We start from the raw sequence: 21,246 nt of genomic DNA, 5'->3' as shown, positions 1-21,246 counted from the left end.
TTTTTACCAGGAGCCGAATTATCTGCAGAGGTCGCTTCCTCTCCAAAACAAATGCACACAGGGATTAAAAGCAGTAAAAACACTAAATAAAGCAGTTTCACTTAAAAAAATCAGTGTTTCTCTGACACTGTTTGGCGGAAAGGGGATGTCTGGGAGGGGCTGTTTGCCGCACTGCTAATATTTGCTCAGCTTGTTTCTCTGATAACCCAAGATCCAGACATCCAGTGACTGAAATCCTTCATCCCTCCAATCCTTCGTTGAAAGATACAGTTAAAAACGTCCAAGATCTAAAAAAGTTACGACGCATACATCTTGTGCGCACATACTCTTTGGTAAAATTAAAATTACGGATCTCTCTGGGTTTGAAAATTGTTGGAAACATTTGGGATAATGTAAGTACACAACTCAACAAAATATATAACATAGGTCTAGTTGTTTTAGACATTTGAATGCAGAATAGTTACATATTATAGCTTTAAGAAGGTTATTAACATGTGTGTGGGCTAATGGGGCAGCTCTCTGCAGCACAGAGTAATGTAAATGACCAGAATTTGGTTCAAACAGACAAGCTGGAAGAATGTGGGTGAGGAAAATGTGTAAGTGGGGTTCTCTTTTCCCACAGCAGCTAGTTTCCATTGTATCCATTGTTGAGGAAAAAGTAAGCAGTGCACTTACTGTGACAGAAGCCACAGAAGTCATCCTGACCAAGCAGAAAGCTCAATCCTCAATGTTTGGCTTTCATATTGAATACATGAACCAAGTGTTCCCTGCTCTTCCTCCTCCTCCTCCTCTTCCTTCTCCTCCTCAGGAGATGTGACCGATAATGTCAGAATCCCTCCTGTTTAATTTTTGCTGATTATGAAAAAGGATATTAAAAATGTTCTCTGTCAACCTTTTGCAGTCTGTTTACAGTTTGTAATCCCATAAAGCAGTGCTCAGAGTTATAAAATAATGTAAAGCCCTCTTTACTGAATCCTATTCTCCTGTCATAAAACTAAATGGCTGCCATTTTTATTTATCTGTAACATAACTACCATAAAATTGAGCAGTGTTTCATGTCTGAATGCTGCATGCCACAGAGTGAGAATAGACTATACAACAGCCAACAGAGCATTTAGTATAACAGTGGTGACTTGGCCATCCGGAGGACTGAGATAATTTCCAATTTAGCCCGCTGAATGAGACAATGCAGAGAGAGCATTGTGGTAATCTGTCTTTTCTGTGCCAAGCCATTTGTGAAAATAATTTAAGAGAAGGACCTGCGGTGATAATCTCTCCTTATTTGACTACTGATGAGCCACACCACATTGGGAGGGGGGCTGTTTATCTCTATAAACCAAGGTGTCAAGTAGGATTTCACACAGAAAACTGCCCTGAATGAGCTCAACAGCTTTTGTTATTCCAAGAAAGACAACGTAGAGGCTATTTTTAAGATTTTATTTATTTTAATTTTCAGATGACAATGGTAACACATACATGTACAGCTGAGGGAATGGGAATGTGTGTATATATATATATATATATATATATATATATATATATATATATATATATATATATATATATATATATATATATATAGATCTTGTACTAAGTGCCTGTCTTTCACTCCAGCCTTTTCCAGCCACTGGTAGGATTTCTTGATATCAGCCACCTCTATCTGTTGGTGGTACATGCCTTGTAGGGGCTTGACCCTCCATGATGGTTCCTCCTCCTCTGCATCATCGGGTTTCGACAGCCTGAGGTATTCACTCAGCAGCTCATCTTTGGGGGCCATCTTCCTGATGTATTCCTGGATCTTGGTTGTTTCATCCTGAATAGTGGCTCTGACACTCACCAGTCCTCGGCCTCCCTCGTTCCGCTTAGTGTACAGTCTCAGGGTGCTGGACTTGGGGGAAACCCTCCATACATTGTGAGGAGCTTCCTTGTCTTGATATCAGTGGCCTCTATCTCCTCCTTTGGCCAGCTTATTATACCAGCGGGATATCTGATGACTGGCAGGGCGTATGTGTTGAGCTCATATCTTGTTTAGCTGACTTTTGAGGACCTACCTTACTCTGTGTAGGTATTTGGCTGCGGCTGACTTCCTCGCGGCCTCCTCATGGTTCCCATTTGCCTGCAGGATCCCAGGGTATTTGTAGCTGTCTTGAATAGCTCTTTGATACCATCCAACCACACTTATCTTGTCCGAATGACATTCTGATATTGTTGCTGTAGATCCTGATGATGTGGATCAGTGAGTCGATGTCTCACTCATTCCTGGCATACAGCTTGATGACATCCATGTAGAGGAGGTGACTGATGGTTGTTCCACTTCGGAACCGGTATCCGTAGCCACTCTTTTTGATGATCTGGCTGAGGGGGTTCAGGCCTATGCAGAACAGCAACGGGAATAGTGCATCACTTTGGTATATTCCGCACTTGATGGTAACTTGTGCAATCGGCTTTGAGTTGGCCTCCAGAGTTGTTTTCCACAGCCCCATTGAGCTCTTGATAAAGGCTCTTAGTATCCCGTTGATGCACATTTCAAAGCATTCCAGTATTCATGTGTGTGGCATTGAGTCATAGGCTTTCTTGTTGTCAATCCAAGCGGTGCACAGGTTGGTCTGTCTGGTCTTGCAGTCTTGGGTGATTGGCTGCTTGGCTCCCCTGGTATTACTACCAATTCCTTTCTGGGCCCTGCTCATGTATTGGGCCATGTGCCTATTCTTCTTAGCCACTATGATGACTGGAGCTTCCATCCCAAGTATGAACAAATGGAAAATTTGACCTGATGGTGGCGCCAGAGAAAAATTCAGGATATCTTCAAAATTATTACAATAAGTCTGGTGTGACAAAGAGGGTGAGATGTGTTTCTAACCGTACTGGTCATTTATTTGTTTTCCAGAATACCATCTTTATTTTCAATGTTTATTGATTTAATATTTAGTTCTCTTGAGTTAAGTATTAGGTTTACTTGTTCTAAGGTGGTGTTCAGACAGACATTAGCTTTGTGTGAAAAAATGCAACCCTCTCATTCATTTGAATGCAGGCAGTGTGTTGATGCAGCAGGGGTGCGAACGCAGAGAGCTCTGGCAAAACAACTTAGGGTTGCCCGGCAAGTTGCTGCATAAACACATACACACAAGCACACATTCCTGCACACTATATTTGATTGTTAAAGATAAGATGAAATAGTTGCCGCTGTGATAACTTTCCAGAGTTGTGAAATCCTGTCTGTGAGTATTACTAAAGTTTGGCATCTGATAAGCCTTCAATATGTCCATCATGACTTCTTGGATTGTATTTCATTATCTCACTCGGACCTTAAACAACACGGCCCCACCAATGCAGCCCCTTGCATTGTTTTAACACAGGGCTGATTTTGGTCTGAATGCAGCCTAATACACAACAAGTTCCCCAAATTAAACAACCAAATAGGTCGTTTCACCATGCACACCAGAACGACTCATAGAAGCATTTTCTAATCAGGCACCTTTATCAGCAGTAATTGGCAGAGCAACATCATTGTCTGTGCTTTCCAAAACCATTACACATCTGTTAAAAATAACAATGTCTTATAATGTGACAATCATGCATAGTGGTTATTAAAGTGGACAGCTATTATCCCGTACACTGCCATCCATTGGCCAGCCATTGTAAGTGCAAGACAAGTTTCTCAAAACCAAGGTGGCTGACAGACGGCCAGGAATGCTCAGCAGCTCAGGAATATCTTGCCAATCCTTCTACAGTAGGAGGCCCTTGCAGGTCAATAAAATTTTAGTAACATCAAGTAACAACTAAGGAGTAATACAGTTGTTAAAATTGACAATTAATCATCTGTCCAATAAATTGGACATCATGCATTGCTGGCTATATATTTCATCTGCAGTAACTTTTTTGGCTTTAAATCAAAAATGTGATTTATGTTATTAGAATGTAACTTGTTTTTTGTAACAAAAACAATATTTTGTGCAGATTAGTTCCATTAGGTGAGTAACAGTTAGTATCTTTATATTTTGTAGAGCTCAAGCACATTGCATGATAGAAAAACCTACAGGATAGTGGAGCAAATACCATCTGAGTCAAGTGAAGATGATGCTAGTGGTAGTAATGATGAATGGCTGCCAGAAAAAGAAGGATTAGCAAATGCCAGTGGAGCTGAGGATGCTAAGGGAGCCGTGGATGCTGAGAGAGCTGAGGATGCTGAGAGAGTCGGGGATGCTGAGAGAGCTGAGGATGCTGAGAGAGCTGAGGATGCTGAGAGAGGTGAGGGAGCTGAGGATGCTGAGAGAGGTGAGGGAGCTGAGGATGCTGAGAGAGCTGAGGATGCTGAGAGAGGTGAGAGAGCTGAGGATGCTGAGAGAGGTGAGAGAGCTGAGGATGCTGAGAGAGCTGAGGATGCTGAGAGAGCTGAGGATGCTGAGAGAGCTGAGGATGCTGAGAGAGCTGAGGATGCTGAGAGAGCTGAGGATGCTGAGAGAGCTGAGGATGCTGAGAGAGCTGAGGATGCTGAGAGAGCTGAGGATGCTGAGAGAGTCGAGGATGCTGAGAGAGTCGAGGATGCTGAGAGAGCTGAGGATGCTGAGAGAGGTGAGGATGCTGAGAGAGCTGAGGATGCTGAGAGAGCTGAGGATGCTGAGAGAGCTGAGGATGCTGAGAGAGTCGAGGATGCTGAGAGAGCTGAGGATGCTGAGAGAGCTGAGGATGCTGAGAGAGCTGAGGACGCTGAGAGAGGTGAGGGAGCTGAGGATGCTGAGAGAGCTGAGGATGCTGAGAGAGCTGAGGATGCTGAGGGAGCTGAGGATGCTGAGGGAGCTGAGGATGCTGAGAGAGCTGAGGATGCTGAGAGAGCTGAGGATGCTGAGAGAGCTGAGGATGCTGAGAGAGGTGAGAGAGCTGAGGATGCTGAGAGAGGTGAGAGAGCTGAGGATGCTGAGAGAGGTGAGGGAGCTGAGGATGCTGAGAGAGGTGAGGGAGCTGAGGATGCTGAGAGAGGCGAGGAAGCCGAGGATGCTGAGAGAGGTGAGGGTGCTGAGGATGCTGAGGGATGCCTGGAACCTCTTCAGAATGTCTGGATTAGAAAAGAAGCATCTTCTGCATTTCAAGGCATCTGTAGCTCATGTTCTAATAAATGCAGTGAGAGAGAGAGGGGAGAGGCTGAGGAGTCAGGAGCAAGGTTCAACGATTTGCATTGCATTGAACAGTTTAGAATATGTTAAAATAGGTGAAAACATCAGTTTGACAGCTTTACAAAAATATATTATTTTATAGTTTTCACATAATATATCATTTTATTAATTGGTTTGTTAAATACATATTTCTACAGTTGAAAAGTCAAACGCATGCTGTTCACCTGAGTGGATATAAGAAAGACACTTGAAAATGCTTGTTTACAAGAAAGTGAAGTTCAAATATTTTTTATCATGGCTAAAGGAGAATAAAAACACTCAGGAAAAAAATCCTGACTGAGGTTGTCATAATTTATGCAGGTTTAGGGAAAGATCATGGTTTGGGTTTAAATGATCATTTGAAATGTGGTGTGGGTTAAAGATACTACTTCCTAGTTAGGTTTTCAAAAAACTTGTGATTGGAAATGTGACACGCATTAGGAAGCAGGAAGTGAACAGCAGTCTCCTGCAGAAAAGTCCACTAAGTCCACTTTTTGCAAGTCTAACCAGCCACCCAAACTACCATGTCTGAATATGGCAATTTGTCACCTTGTATGTACTGTATGTCATCTGGACTGCGCCACTTCTCCGAGTCATGATTACTATGGCCACTAGATGGCGACTGACATTACGACCCATTTTGTCATTTTTCTTGAGAGGACACTTCCTGTTTTATGTTTTTTCTAATGTCATTAATGATGTCACGGGTTGTACCATGTGTAGGGAGTTGAATTGGGGTGAAATTGTTGTGTTGATTTGTATTTGTGTTTTAAGTGAAGATGTGACGTTTTCTTTGTAATATGGTGAGGAATATTTAAGTATTGCAGTGATTGCACAGGTAGTATTGATACAATTATTTGTTTTAGGTCTAGGGGATATAATTACTACTGAGCCCTCTGGCTGTACCAGCCACTAGCAGGCCACAACATAAACTTTGGTTGGCAATCAACAAGAAAAGGAAGCAGGCCTTACCTGTGCCCTGGTGAGCTTGACTATAGCTTCCTGCTGTTGCCCCACCTGTTCCCTGCAGTGTCGTACATGAGACTGTGTGATGGGCCAGCACACTCCGGTCCTCTTCACATCTCAGCAACTAGGCACAGAGCTCAGTATTGGTTTCAGTTCATTTAGGTTAACAAACAGACAAAAACAGAAACTTAACCTAAATACTTCAGGGATGAGTCTTATCATTCATTATTCACAGTCTCAAAGAAAAGCTCTGGCACGCTTGCGTCCATATCTCCACTCTAGCGTTCTCTCTTGGCCTCTGCCCTCAGTCCAGCTCAGATCTTGAAATGACAAATGCCAACCTGTGACACTTGAGGTGAGAGAGGGACCGAGACATCTGATCTGATTAAGTATGGTTCCTGCCTGAGCTGATTGGTCGGTAGAGTGAAGGGCCGATTTAAGGGAATTGTGTTTTGTCAGCCGAAAGAAAGGATGTCCTTGTAGTTGTTTGCATGTGATGTTGCTTAGAGTTGTAATATGAGTTGTTGCCATTTAAGCCAAGTAATTATTTCATTGTTGCTTTTTTAATTTGTAGTAATTGTAGTAATAATATTTTAGTCTTTGACAATGTCAATTTGTGGCTGACTCCTAACACCTTCCTAGACACTCTGGTTAGGCTTCCCTACATCTGCTAACAATTCATATCTGAACCAAATTCTTTGCCAATTTGTCTGACAAATGTTGAGATATTTCACTTTATAAGTCAAAACTGTTACCTGCTGGTGTCACTAGAAGTCATCGGTATTCATCCACTTGGCACCATGAGGCATGGCAACTCTCGGTGTAGCTGTTGAGCTATTTCTTGACAACAGAGGGGGCTCGATTGACCGACATAGCCATCCCTAGATCCTTTTCTCAAGAACCACATATATATGTATCAATTAAAACTTAAATGGTTTACAATTAAATGGTTTACATCCAGACAGAGAATTCACCAGTGAGACCAAACTGAGGTTGAACCGTAGAAGCAGTTCACGGCTTTCCATTGGTTGATTTTGCTGTCAATCAAAGGTGACTGCTAGTTTTACTGCCTCTAACTCTGTTGTTTTCTCCCGCGTGTGCTTGTTCTTCTCTCTCTGAGCAGGGTGCGTGCCTTTGTCCCACTCAGTAAGTCAGAGCCCAGAAGCCCCACCCCGCTGTGATGTGACCATGTTTATATCAAACAGCCCCTGCTGCACTCAGACACAGAGCTGTTTATGTGTCACATGTCCAAATTGCACCAAAAGAGCGTCTGTCTCCACAGTAAATCACTTGTTGAGTGTTTGATGTTTGTTTATTTGTGATTTTGAACCTAACCACTGTGAAACAATCAGAAAATAACATTAAATGACAATAACATCACATGCTTTCTCTCTCTCAGAGAAAACTTTCAAGCCTGTCTCTCTGTCGCTTGCTCGTGCTCCCAGCTCACTCGCCCTCTCTCTCTCTCTCTTTTTGTCTTGTCTTTTTTAAGAGGAGTCAGGAAACCCACAACAAAGCCTAACTTTTAACATTATCATCCCCTCGTCTCTCTCATGGCAGGGCTGTAAAGCTCTGATCATGACATGCAGGCAGAGTCCAGAAGCCCCGCCCCACTGCTGCAGAGCGAATCAGCTGATAGCTTGTTTATTCACAGTTTCAGTTTATTAATATTAATTGCGCTGCGTGTCCAAATTTCAAGGAGATCAGAAACCTTTCAATTCTTGGTTTTGCTCTGTTCTTACATTTGATGCTTAAAGTGAACCAATGAACTGTAGCAGTCTGGTGCAGTGTTTTTGGTTTTTTGCTGCTCTAGTGTTATCATAATGACAACAATAGATACAACCATTTCCATTTCTCAAGAATCTTTTTGGATTCGTTTACTCAAGCATTTTTAAATACATGTTACACCGTGTCCTAACAGCAAGCCAACGTCTGACTATCAGGCTGCATCGTGTAACACCAGACGCTCTCTGTCCACAATGAATTAAATATGCACTTGTTACATCATGTAAACAAACCAGGTATCTATCAGCTGTGCACTCAGATCAGGCTGGAGATGTAACCACTCAGGTACAAGATGGGTGAGTACTTGCTATTCTATGTTTGTACTTTTTAAACAGGAAACATTCATTTTATATTGTGATATTTACATGTTTCTTTACTGGAAATGACATGCAATATATCCAACAGCAACTCCCTCCAGCCAGCTGCTACCTTATTTAGGTTTCTGTAGTGAAATGAGGAGGTATCATAGAGATAACTCCTCATTTCAACTAAATGAATCAGCTGTTCCTTGTCCATGATACGCTTTCAACATGAGCGACAGAAAGTACATAGAAACAGGACGTCTGACAAAAGTTCAGCTCAAAACAGCATGCTGCATGGCGCTCCTCAGTGCTGCGTCACTAGCGGTCAGTTTTTGTTTCAGGCTTCAAACATGTTTATTTGAGCTGTAAAGTTGGGCATTTTAACATGGAGGTCTATGGAGATTGACTCGCTTTTGGAGCCTCAAGTGACCATTTGATGAACTGCAGTTTTTGGCACTTCTGCATTGGCTTCATTTTTCAATGAACTGCATAGACTAGCTTCAACTTACTTACTTCTTCTCCTTCATGAAATGTAGGAGCTTTCAGTGACCTTTCCACCACTGTAGAAAATAAGCCGCAGCTTTGCCTTGGGGTGGGAGGAGCTAAAGAAGAACTCGACTTAAAGATGGATGATGTAAGGAAGACGTGAGGTAGAATTGGATCCAGATCAGCTGTGAGTCATTGAGTTTACTTGATTGCCGCAGGAAGAAATCCTTTATTGGATTTTCTTGATTAAACAGATGATGTTCTCATTTAAGGGTGTTGGCGATGTTGTAAGTGTTAAAAACTGGATGACTCTGCTAAAATCACAGCTGAGCAATTTCAGCTGTACAAAGCACCTTTCCACAGACTTAAAAACTCAAAAATCATATGTGAGGAAAGCTCTCACAGTGCTGCTGATGAGAAAATTATTTTTTTTTGCTTTTAAATTTTCATTCTTTGTCCCCTGTGGCTGGAGAACATCATTCAACTCTAAAATGTAATTTGGGCAAGGATAGCAAATCTGGCAACTCATTTAGTAGACTTGGGAAAACTGTTGAAACCCTACCTTGTAAATTTAGACTGACAAGAGAAGTGTATTCAACTTTCAAAAAAAATCTAGTCCATATTTAATCAGATCTAAGCTCTATGGGAGGATGAGCAAATGAGTTTGTGCAGTAGACAGCCCCACACACCACAGTTTGGTTATATATTGATCTCCAGCTGCAGCCTGTCTTCTACATGAGCTTATCATCTTTGGCGACGAGACCTCCAGGGCGCTATTATCCACAAACTTGTAGTTTGATGGACAGCTGGCAGGTGATACAGGCATTGATGTATAAGGTGGCACAGGCGGGGGGGGGGGGGCGGTCTTGGGGCGCACACATATCCATGATGTACGTGAGCTCACAGTTATGTGAAGCAGCTTGGGACTAAACTGCTTCATCTGTGACTGATCCTGGATTTGATCTCCAGCTTCAGTCGTTTCTACAGCGGAGTCTTAATATATATATATATATATATATATATATATATATGTTCATACAATTTGTTCCAGAGTACTGAGACATGCAGGTCAGGTGAGGGCATTTTCAAACCTATAGTTGGTTCGTTTTGGTTTGAATCAGTGGATGAGTTGGTAAACTTGGTGTATTTTTACACAGAAAAAAAATTCAAGCCAACCAAAATGCATAATATCATATAAATGCATAAATTTCTGCATTTATATGATGATTTATCCAAAGTACTTTACAGTTTGCCACTCATTCATACACACACACACACTCCATCGGGAGCAATTTGGACAAGGACACTTCGACACAAGAGAGAACATTCTCTCCTCTCATTGGTCAGATGTGTCTGAGGCGGGAGACAACATAAACACAGGAAGAAGGTCCTGAAGAAGCCAAAATACTTTGTTGTTAGTCTAGGTTGGACCTCGATTCATTCTCCGACTAGCTGCTAGCAACTCTGGGCTAAACAGCCCCCATAGCCCCCCAAACTTGCAGCCTTGTAGTCAGTCAGATAAAAGGTCAGAACATGTTCCCACCACAAAGAAACCGTCCAGAATAAGTTTGGGACCAGACAGAGACCACTCACTCTAAAGGGTCTCTGTACAGCTGTTTTGGTCATCACCCAAGTATGATTGCTGTGTTCAGATCTGCTCAAACAAATCTTAGTAAAGAGGAAAACCAACCACCACATGGGTGTCTATGTGTGTTCTTGAGACTGTCCTCCCAAGAAAAACTACACAACAGATTGTAATGTCACTTTCTCAAAAACAACATACAGTTACATTTGAGCAGCAGTAGTAATTATGACCCGTTCAGATGTGGTATCATTCAGAAGAGGAGGGGTGGATGGAGGCATTAGCCCAACAGTGGACTTTGCCACAGGAGACAGTGTAAAAACTGTAACTACGATCATCCCCTAAACTTAATCCTGTGGTTATTATTGTAGCCATAATGATGAAGGTGGCCTAACTTTAAGGAAGTAGTAACTTGAACCCACCACCACATTTTCTATAATCTCACCACAAACCACATCTTTCTCTAAAACTAACCAGATGGTTTTTGTGCCTAAACCTAAGCAGACCTTAACCACAGTGTTGTCACATCATAACTCATCAGTAGGACTTGTTGGTATTCTCGCTGTAGTGGACAGTCCAAAGTGTTCTCTGCATAAAAGAAACAAGAAGCAGGTAAATTAATGGATACATTTACTAGCCTGAAAGAGCAATACAAACAACCCTACGGTACAGAACATTGTTCACAACTGGCATCCCTGTGTTATACATTTCATCCACTTTCCTGGATGTGAACATCCACTGCAAGGTGAGGCTGCTGTGACTGCATTCATCTCCAGACCTGTTTGGCTGGAGATGATGGGTCTTTCTCTGCTATAGGTGTTTACTCTCTTTTGTCTTGTTCTATTATTGATAAATCTATTTTCATGCAACAAGGTATGCATGGGGGGGGGGCTGTTGGTAAACAAGAGGTACATTTCTCTCTACTCGTTTTTCTCACTCTAGATTTCTGTTGTGTTCTGCTGAAGCACTGCCAAGGTTGTTGTCTTGTAATGTTTGAAACACATTTAAAGAGCCTAATGAGATGCCTCATTTAACTCTCTGTGTCTGGAAGGAGTGGAATGTGATCTTCTGACTGCAAATTTAATCTTTTCTCTTCCATTAGCACAACAAGCCCAGTATATGTGTTTATGTATTTCTTTATTTAAAGGTTCTACATGTAAGAATCAGAAATTCTCTCTCATTAGTGACACCGATGGCCATTAAGTGAGCCGCAGTCAGCATCCTGTTGCTTGTGCTCGTGCACCTGCTTGCACTGTCAGTGCGAGTATTGCAGGTAATGTGTTTTTCCTCACTTCCACTTTTTATAATAACATAAAGGATCACTAATGTTGTGTTTTGCATCATGTTTCAGCAAAGCATCTCTCACTCCCACTCAGTCAGACCCCTCCCCTGCTGTACGTGTGCACGTTCACACACAAATACACAAACACATAGACCCAGACACCACTGGCCGGTAGTGATGCTCGGGTAAGGGTTCTTTAATACCCACACCCACTCGACCCATTATGAGAGCCAATCTGTGCCGCTCAACCCGCAAAAATATGCATTAATAAACCGTCCGGACCCAACCCGACCCGCAAACCGTGTTTATTAAACGCCTGCAGGCTCAGCCAGCTGTGGCCGGGGAGCAATATGCTGCGGTTCTGTTGTGAAATGTGTGGTGGTCGACGGAGGCAGCGAATCATCTCAACCCCCCAAAAAACAAAGGACTGTAGCCAGAAACGGTGATAGCTGGCATGGTTAGGCAGCTGGTGGGTAACAGAGCTAGAGAGTTCATATCTGCAGGGTGTTTTTTGTCAGATAAGTTATCACAGTTTTTGTTGTGGTGGGTGCCTGTCGTTTGTTGATGTTGGCAGGTGAGAGGCAAGGCAATCAGGAGCACCCAAAAATGTCACATCCATTGGATTTTCACTGGAAAAACAGCCCGAGTCTTTCACATAGAAAACAGATATAAGCAACTGAGAAAGTCAAGGAAGGTCTCATTTTTGTAAGTTATGTTACAACCCATTCACTCATTGGCAATAAAAAAAATGATGAATGCATGTAAATGACTTCACAGTTCTTACCTATAGCCTCTTTAAATCTCACAGGTTTGAGTATGTGAAGGTCTGTGCAGGATTAGTTTTATAGGAACATATCAGCTCTCTCAGTCATTTAAAGCATATTTACATGAAACAATAAGGTTGATGTTAACTCTGATGATGTAATGATCATTACTGTTGCAGCTATATTTGAATTAGATCATGTGTTTTTACACTATTTTTGCTTCTCTGCTGTATCTTTATTTGTCTCTGTTACACTCATGTGGAATTTCACAGCTGAGAGGAAAGAATTTCTATAAAACCGTAAAAGAAGAAGTAGTTCTTTTGCTGAAGCTGTTGTCACCCATTTTATTCAGAGGAGGGAGACAGCACACACACGGCAACATTTTCAAATATTGGAGCTGTGCGCCCTCTGCTGCTTCCTCCTGAAATAACAACAACCTCTCTATAAATATGATCATCCTCATCCATCAGCAGCCAAATCAAAATGAGTCTGTGTGCAGCTATGGGATTAGGAGACAGAAAACACACCTGTGTCTGTTTCAACTGGCAGGAATCAATTGCCCTCCGCCCCCCCCACCCACCCCACCGATTCAGCATAATGGTTCCACTGATTTGCTTGTAATGTGCATGTTGTGCATGCTGCTAAATTGTCAAATCTGCTGGTGAATCCTGTGTCAATATTTGCACTTAAAATGGAGTTTTGTCATGTCACATGATCTGTGCAGGCTGATCTTCACTGCTGCTAACCTTTCCTCTGATGCCACTCCTGTTCAAATCTGATGTGAAAGATATTTAACAACAGCAGCAAGTGGTTGTGAAGGTGGAATAGCCGTGCATACATTAGTCAGACTCTCTCCTGGGTATTTTTCATGCACTTTAGGAGCAGCTTGGAGTTAATGGGGGCTGTGAGGCAGGCATTATCTAGAATAATGACTTGCAAATGGGCTGAAATGGTAAACAGTATATCAAATAAAAGGAGACAGGGTGACATGAGGAGATGAGGTAAAACCTTTGTAACAACAGAATAATGCTCTCTGATTCCCAGAGGAAATTACCAGTGAAATGTCCTCCAAACTCCAGCTGAACTTATGTGTTTGTTTGTATGTTTTGGCTGTGGTTGGCAGTTTACACTAGCTTCTCTGTTAAAAAGGGGAAAAAGTAAATATGAAATGAAAAAAGTTTTTTTTTTAAATCTGTAAAGAGGAATATTTCTCATTCTGTCAGGTGGTTTTGCTTTTTACACATATGCAGTCCTGATCCTCACTGACAAACTTATTCAGAGGTTTCTGTAGACTTAACTCTACTCTGAAGAAATCAGATGCTTCCCCATTTTAAAAAATGATTTCTTCACCATCTCATCGCTCTCTTCTTTTCAACCCTCCAGCCAATATTAGGATAAACTATAGGAGAAAGGGAGGGATTAGAGTAAATGAATGAATGTAACTTTAATGACTACCTAGAGGAAAAAAATGACTAAAGCAGCAAAGAATTGGTAAGAATAAGAAAAGCACAAAACTACTGAGAAAGATTAAAACAATAATTACATGAAGCAAACATACTTATTAGATATTAAGGTTATCCATCATCACAGTCAATGTTGTAAGCTGTAGAGGATGGGAGGGAATGCGGTGGTAGCAGTTATCACATTATCACCCACATACAGATGCAGGAACATTATTGTCCAGAAATGTGTCCCTCAAGTACACAGAGATATGGAAGCAGCACAAAGCCGGAGCATTCAACAGCTCAGATACAAAGACATCTAGTATATAGTAGGAGTGTGTGTGGGTCACGTGAAGGGAAAACTGAGCAGGAATGTGCAGGCGGAGCAGAGGGAAGTCAGACTAATTGTCAAAAGAAAAAGGCGCCCTTTTGTCCTTTTCATACAACACCAGCAAGGATGTTGCACTGATCATCCGAGCAGCTAACAGCAATAAAAACAGGTTTTTGTTGGGGTTTTTTCAGTCATTTTACTGTATACAGGCGACATAAACAACTCACACTGGTCTGCAGTCAGCTTTTAAAGCTACATGAATGTTTTCATCTGCACCATAAAGTCATGAAACACTTTTCTAATCTATGAAGGCAGAACATCTGCAGCTTTTTTAGATTTAAAAACTGTCAAAATATGAGAGACAGCTAGTCTGTAGAGAGAGAGGGAGAGAGGGAGAGTTTACTTCACACCATAAATAGTAAATGTGTATGAGTATGGGCAATATTTTGGGCAAGCTGTAGATGAAAATGGAAATGTAACTACTGAATATAAGTGTGCGGTTATTTGGATAAAGCAAGTAATATTATCTAGAAATATTAGTTAACTATTTTCTAAACAAACAAGGAAACTAAACATCGGTGCTGTCTGATCTGATGCACTTCAAAACATGATTTCCTGTTAGTTTCACATTGAAACTAACTGAAGTACTGTGCTTGAGTGCAGTTTTGAGGTATTTGTGCTTTACTTGAGTATTTGCATGTATTGTATGCTACTTTTTACTTCTACTACTTTCTTCTCCGCCACATTTATTCAGGAGATTTAGTTGCTTTTCAGATTAAGATTTTCCATGATCTTAAAAACTATGATGCATTGCTGACAGCAGTGGTGTTTTTAGATGTAAAAAATTGGTGGAGCACTACTTCAACTACTTCAATAGATAAGCTGCATACCAGGAAAACTACAGTACTTGCTCTGCTACTGATGGATTTTTAACATGTTATGGCTCCACAAAACACTTTTAACAACAAAGTGGCTGCTTCTAGCAGGTCTGCTACACATATACAGAGGAAGAGAGAGAGAGAGAGTGAGTGAGAGTGTGTGTGAGTGAGTCAGACAGTGAGTGAGTGAGAGAGTCAGAGAGAGGGAGTGAGTCAGAGAGAGAGTGAGTGGGTCAGACAGAGAGAGAGAGAGAGAGAGAGAGAGAGAGAGAGAGAGAGAGAGAGTGTGTGTCAGGGAGTGAGAGAGTGAGTGAGTGAGAGAGAGAGAGAAATTACACAATTGACATTACCACTGTCAACACGTAATTCCGACCAAGCAATCTGATTGGTCAACTAGACATTTAGGTGGTTGATTTGAACTGCGGAGATATGTGAACTTGGCAAACTTGTTTTTTTTTTCTGTTGTCATTTTCAGCCGTAACTGTAACGTTTAAAGATTTATAGTTAAACACGGTGGTCCGACCTAACTGACGTTTCTGTTGGCTTTATTATATGCACTGTGTGTGTGTGTGTGTGTGGGGGGGGGGGGGGGGGGGGGGCTCATCGCTCAGTAATGTAGCACAATGTACCGTAAGTTTTCCTTTAGATTCAATACCTGGTGTCGAAACCCTGGTGGCGAGTTTTTATTTAGAAGAAAATACATCAAACAGATGCAGGAACATTATTGTCCAGAAATGTGTCCCTCAAGTACACAGCGATATGGAAGCAGCACAAAGAAGAAAATACATCAAAATATGGTTAAGAATATTTTTGATCCCAAAGTTTGATTGAACACCATAAACCATAAGCTGAATGAATCAGATGGATAGTCTAGTCTATGAAATTGTGAGTGATATAAAATCATAATCAGGCATTTGCAAGGTCAGCTACGTTTCCTCTCCGTGATTTTAACATCTGCTGTTGCCATGAGAAACTCCCGACGTTTATAAACAAAGGTAACCAGTTAACAGGAAAACCAGTTGATTTGTAACACCGGCATCCTCCATCAGCTGTGCTGGTGACACAGCGCTACTAGCTTAAAAATATATGTGAAGTTTGCGGACGTAGTAGCTAAATCTGTCCATGGAAAAAAAATTCAATAGATATCTTAGTTACAACAAGATTGAGCTAGCAAAGCAGTTTTGTGTTTATATGTGTGGTATTTATTCAGTTTGGGAAATGCCACGATCTCTAGAAAGCATTAATGTTACAAGTTGGCTGGTTGACTCACGACAGTGATGCGGTCAGGAACGAGGCGCTTGACCGCATCACTGAAGCACATCCTCTTTGTAAAGTCGACACAACCAAGCTCAGAACAAATGAGCCTAGATGGCCATAAATAAGCGAACAGCAAAGAGCTCAACACCACAACGAAGCGCAAAGACAACTTTTTAGGGATACTAACCCATTCTGTGACAACTTTATGACAACAACCTCAATAGATAAGCATGGACACACTGACACTCGTCACCATCTATAGCAATCGATCAAGCACAACAATATGGTCAATGCACGGACCAGAACAACAAAGGAAGGATGATAAAATATGCGTTCACTGACCTGCTGACGGCTCAGGAAAGGGCAGCATGGCGGTTTTTCCTCCCGGCAAACTTCAACACGTTAAACCCGCGGTTCATTTTACCAGCAGTTTGACTGATGACAGTATTCTGTGGCTGGTGGGCTCCGAGGTGTCTGCTTCTGCTTCTCCAATTTCTCTTCCAAATAAAGGGTTTATACCCTGTGCTCGAGTATGAAATCCAATTTATTTTCTTCAAGTTAGCTGGCGTTAGCTAAGAAAGTCTCCCCTCTTTTTTGCCGACTGTACCAAACTCGCGCTGTAGCCGCACTGCAGCGTCATTTGAAACCTCTCTGTCTAACAGATAGCCAATCAACTGTGAAATATAAAATGACGCTTTAGTGGGGCTACGGGCTGTCTGTCCCACTTGTCATTAATTTCGTGTGATCTACATTGAATACACCAACACTCTGAGCATGCGTATTCGGATTTTCCCCACGTACAATACACATTGCATTATGAGAAAGACACTAGCCCATGGATGTATTATGAGAGCTGGATACCGGACTAAAAATGGCGCCCATTCAGTCCTATAGGAATTGCTCGCCTGGCGCATACGCTAGTTTCTAGCTTCCGAGTTTGCTTCCTCGTTGTGCGGCCCACTGAATACGCGCAGTAGTGTTTCCCCCGCTGGCCCCGCCCGCGAGCTCCCGCTCGACCCATAGACTTTACATAGTGATGACGTCACGGATTTTCAAATCGCTTTTCTCGGCTCGAGGAAAGTTTTACAAACATAAAACCTCCATGGATCAAAAGTTCATAATAGAAAGAGTCATAATTGACATTGTTTGCCGTTCGAGGCGTCCTGTCAACAGTTTTACAGGCGTCTCTTTTACAATGGTGGTCTTTGCTGCAATACCGCGAGTGGCCACTGAGAAAAATTGGCTGCAAGGCAGAGCAGCGGCACCCTCTCCAGCTCTTATTATACATCCATGGGATAGCCCCACATTCACGCCGGCCACCGTAGGCCCGCTGCGGACATGAATTAGGAAAACGCAGTCTGAAGCAGCAAGGCAGGGAACAATTAAAAATGAACTAAAATCCTAACACAAATTATATAATGCAATTCATAAGATGTTATATTCATAGATAATAAATTATAGCAGATTAAAATTTGAAAATTGATAATAACATCATTTGTTTGAACAGTTCTTTCTGGTGACAACAGGTGGGGCTGTGCCACCTGCCCCTAATGACCAGTCGCCAGGGGTTGTAAGAGTAGATTTTTACAATTTTACAAGATAAAGTTCATCTAGAAAAGTTGCCTTCATTGCCATCAGACATTCAAGCATCACATGTCAGAGAGAGTCAAAAAATGTTTTGTGAGGAATGTGATCTGCTGTAAACTAGATATATGTCCTTACTGTGTTGTGATGATATGTTCTGATATCTATTTTATGCTGCCATTTTGGTGAGATTTCCCTTGTAAGAAACATAATGTATTGCAAGAAACTTTCTCGTTAAATTAAGTTTAATAAATAAACTATAAATACAGCCTCCAGCAACCAGTCAAGTTGCAGTTTACATTCATGTCTGTCCAGACTCATATAATATTTGCAGTTAAGACTTTGAAGGAATTTTGTGAAAGGTATTGAGTGTATTTTTTGGTGAAATGGAAGTTATGGAGACTGTAAAACTTGGCCATCATTAGCATATGAATTCTTGAGTTATGGCCAAAAACATGTTTTGTGAGGTCACAGTGACCTTGACCTTTGACCACCAAATTCTAAATTCATCTTTCACTCCAAATGGATGTTAATGCCAGATGTAATGAAATTCACTCCAGACATCACAAGAGAATGGGACGGATGGACAACCTGGAAACATAATGCCTCTGGCCATGGCTGTCACCAGTGCAGAGGCATAAAATGATTAAAGTACTCAACAGTATATATAAGCTGTTCAAATTTGCTCCTCCTTGACAACATTAAATAATGTTTACACACATTAGTAAAAATAGTCAAATAATGTTTAAATGATAAATATAAAACTCTATATAATGCCATTTTACATAATGAGTACTTCAACTTTTGATATTATAATAACATTGTAACATTGTCCTGTAATACTTTTGTACTTTTTTAAGTAAAATTTTGAATGCAGGACTTTTACTTGTAATGGAGTATTTTTTTTATACTTTGTTACAATCTCTTCTACTTAAGTAACACATCTCAATACTTCTTCCACAACTGGAATGGGTGACTTGCTCTTGAGTTGGGCTCAGCAGTGCAAAGATATTACATTCTCTCCCATGAGATGATTGGACATGTAACTGGGTAAAACCTCTCCAAAAATCCATTTTTAAAAACAATTTGAAAACTTTTCTCCTATGAATCATAATGCTCCTGGCATTTCTGGTGAAGTGCCCTTTAAAAGATCATTTTTATGGCCTTTCTCTTTTATTAACACTTCACAGAGGAAAAATAAAATACTGAACAGGCAGGAGATAGATGGATGTGACAACCCACAAAGGTTCCAGGCCAATTATAAAACATTTAGAGAACTATGAACTGTACACATAGTGTGTAACCAAACTTAGACAAAAAATAGAAAAAAATAAGCATTTAATAAAATACACAGTTGCAGAGAAAGTATGCGAACAAATTCAAGTTATCTCTAAACTGCTCTCGTGAACATGCATACATACATGTGAAGCAGTTCTGGTGAAATATACTTTTGGTGCAAATGAAGGCTAGGAAAGTACTTCTGCTATTGAATACCAGCTTCTCAAAAAATAGGCGAAGTCCATGAATAATACTGATAAGAGGGAGGGGTAGAAGTAAAAAAAGGAATGAGAATAGTAAGAAAATCACAGCATGCAGTTGTTGTTTTACAACCTTTTACAACCAACAAACATAAGACACTAGAACAAACAACACAAAATGTGTGAAGGGTAAGAGCAAAGAGAGCAATAAGAGCCAATAAAACAATAAAAATCTAGTGAAAAAATAAAGGAATAACACATACAGTTTGTTAAAGGAATATTTTGACATTTTGAGAAATATTCACTTTCCTGCAGAGAGTTAGCTTAGAAGACTGATACCACTTTTACGTCAGTACACTAAATAGGTCAGCAAGCAGTTAGCTTATCTCATCATAAAGACTGGGAACAGGGGAAAACACTCCAACACAACAAATTAAAAATCCACCTACAGCACCTCTAAGGCTCACTAATTAACATCACATTAACATGTAACATTGTGTTTGTTTAATCTGTACACAAACAGAAAATGTACAAAACAACAATAGTGGTTTTCGGGGGAGTTACATTCCGGAAAAAAAATTCTGTCGAGCCACAGTGACTTCCAGGAGTCTTGTCATCAACATGAGTTTGCCTGATAATCAGCATTTCTGTTTATGAACTGATTAGACAAACAAGATATAAAGCGCTATATAATAAAATGTAGACTGTTTTTTATTTTAGCTTTGGACAGAGCGAGGCTTTCCACTTTCTCCCTGTTCCCAGAGTCTATGCTAAGCTAAGCTGACCAGCTGCTGGCTCTAACCCCATATTAAGCAAAAATGAAAAATTAGAGTGTTATTGATTTTCTCTTGTAACTCTTGGCAAGAAAGCAAATAATGTAAGCTTATTTCCTAAAATGACAAATGTTTCTTTAAATACAATTAGCAGACTAATAAAAGTCATATTAAGGTTTTTGCATGAACAATCATTTTAAGGAGGGCTTTTAAAGAAAAAACAGACTTTGCATTACTAAGATCTGCAACCGAGTCCCAGAGCTGAGGGGGTTTTATCTCATAGAACAGTGATATCAAAATCTGTCTTATCTTGTACTTTACATTTCATTTTGCTTTCTGAACTCTAAGCTGAATTCTGATAACTGTGCTAGCACCAGAGCAATCTTGCTTCTTTATCGTTTTACACATGAATCAGATTCACAGCAGACATTTTGACTTCTCACAGGTGGAACTAATAACATTAATGATGGCTTTGGAAAGGAGCCACCGTTTTTATTGCAAATCAATGAAGCAATTAATGATGTTATTAGTCATATACCTGCATTTGACAAGTAAAAAATGTCTCATCTTCATCTCATCAAAAAGCTCATCTTTCACTGTACCAAGGCAGGATTATGTAAACTTTTCAGTTTATTTCTGCATTCTGCCCCTTCCTCTACCCTCTCTTCATTTATACCATCCTCCATCTCTCATCTCTCCAGCCTGACTCAGCCCTGTTGTTCTCCTCGGCCCACTTTCCACACAGCCCCTGAGTGTAATCTCATTATCGAACTTACCAGTGGAAAAGGGATTTATTTAATGTATTTGAGGAACAAACCACCAGAAGCTTAAAAACACTGTCTCCGGGGGTTCAGGGTGATGTCTGTTTTTTTTGCATTGTTTTGCTAAACTATTTCAAGCCAAAAGCAAAGTCTGTTTGACTCCCATCACCTTCAGATCTGATACCTCTGCGGCTGCCAGCAGCAAGTCATCACAGGGAGAAGGATGAAACCTGGAGGAAAAAAATATGAAGTGATTAACTCCCAGACACTTTATTCCCTTCCAGTCGATGCGGAGAAGCTGCCAACAACTCTCATAATGCTGCTGTCTGCTCTCCTCAATGGTTTTTAGTATTCATTTCACATTAGGGGAATGAAATGACACACATCCCTCCACATAAGCCCTTCCACCACATCATGGGCAGGTT

The 21,246-nt window shown here is 40.9% G+C and overlaps 1 protein-coding gene and 1 long non-coding RNA gene across 2 annotated transcripts in view; both read right to left on the bottom strand.

The window, feature by feature from the left end:
- Window positions 1-17,129, bottom strand: part of LOC137195144 (uncharacterized) — a 29,339-nt gene extending 12,210 nt beyond the window's left edge. Inside the window, exons 1-2 of the long non-coding RNA XR_010931075.1 lie at window positions 16,568-17,129; window positions 6,123-6,240 (exon numbers count right to left, since the gene is read on the bottom strand). This is a non-coding gene — a long non-coding RNA (uncharacterized lncRNA). The remainder of the gene's footprint in view (window positions 1-6,122; window positions 6,241-16,567) is intronic.
- Window positions 1-21,246, bottom strand: part of hyou1 (hypoxia up-regulated 1) — a 298,959-nt gene that overhangs the window by 152,882 nt on the left and 124,831 nt on the right. The gene's annotated exons all lie outside the window — the stretch shown is intronic.

Source organism: Thunnus thynnus, chromosome 13 (assembly GCF_963924715.1).
Source record: "Thunnus thynnus chromosome 13, fThuThy2.1, whole genome shotgun sequence".
NCBI classification, from domain to species: domain Eukaryota; kingdom Metazoa; phylum Chordata; class Actinopteri; order Scombriformes; family Scombridae; genus Thunnus; species Thunnus thynnus.
The sequence above is the reverse complement of the archived record's forward strand: the minus strand, read 5'-3'. Positions and strand labels throughout refer to the sequence as shown.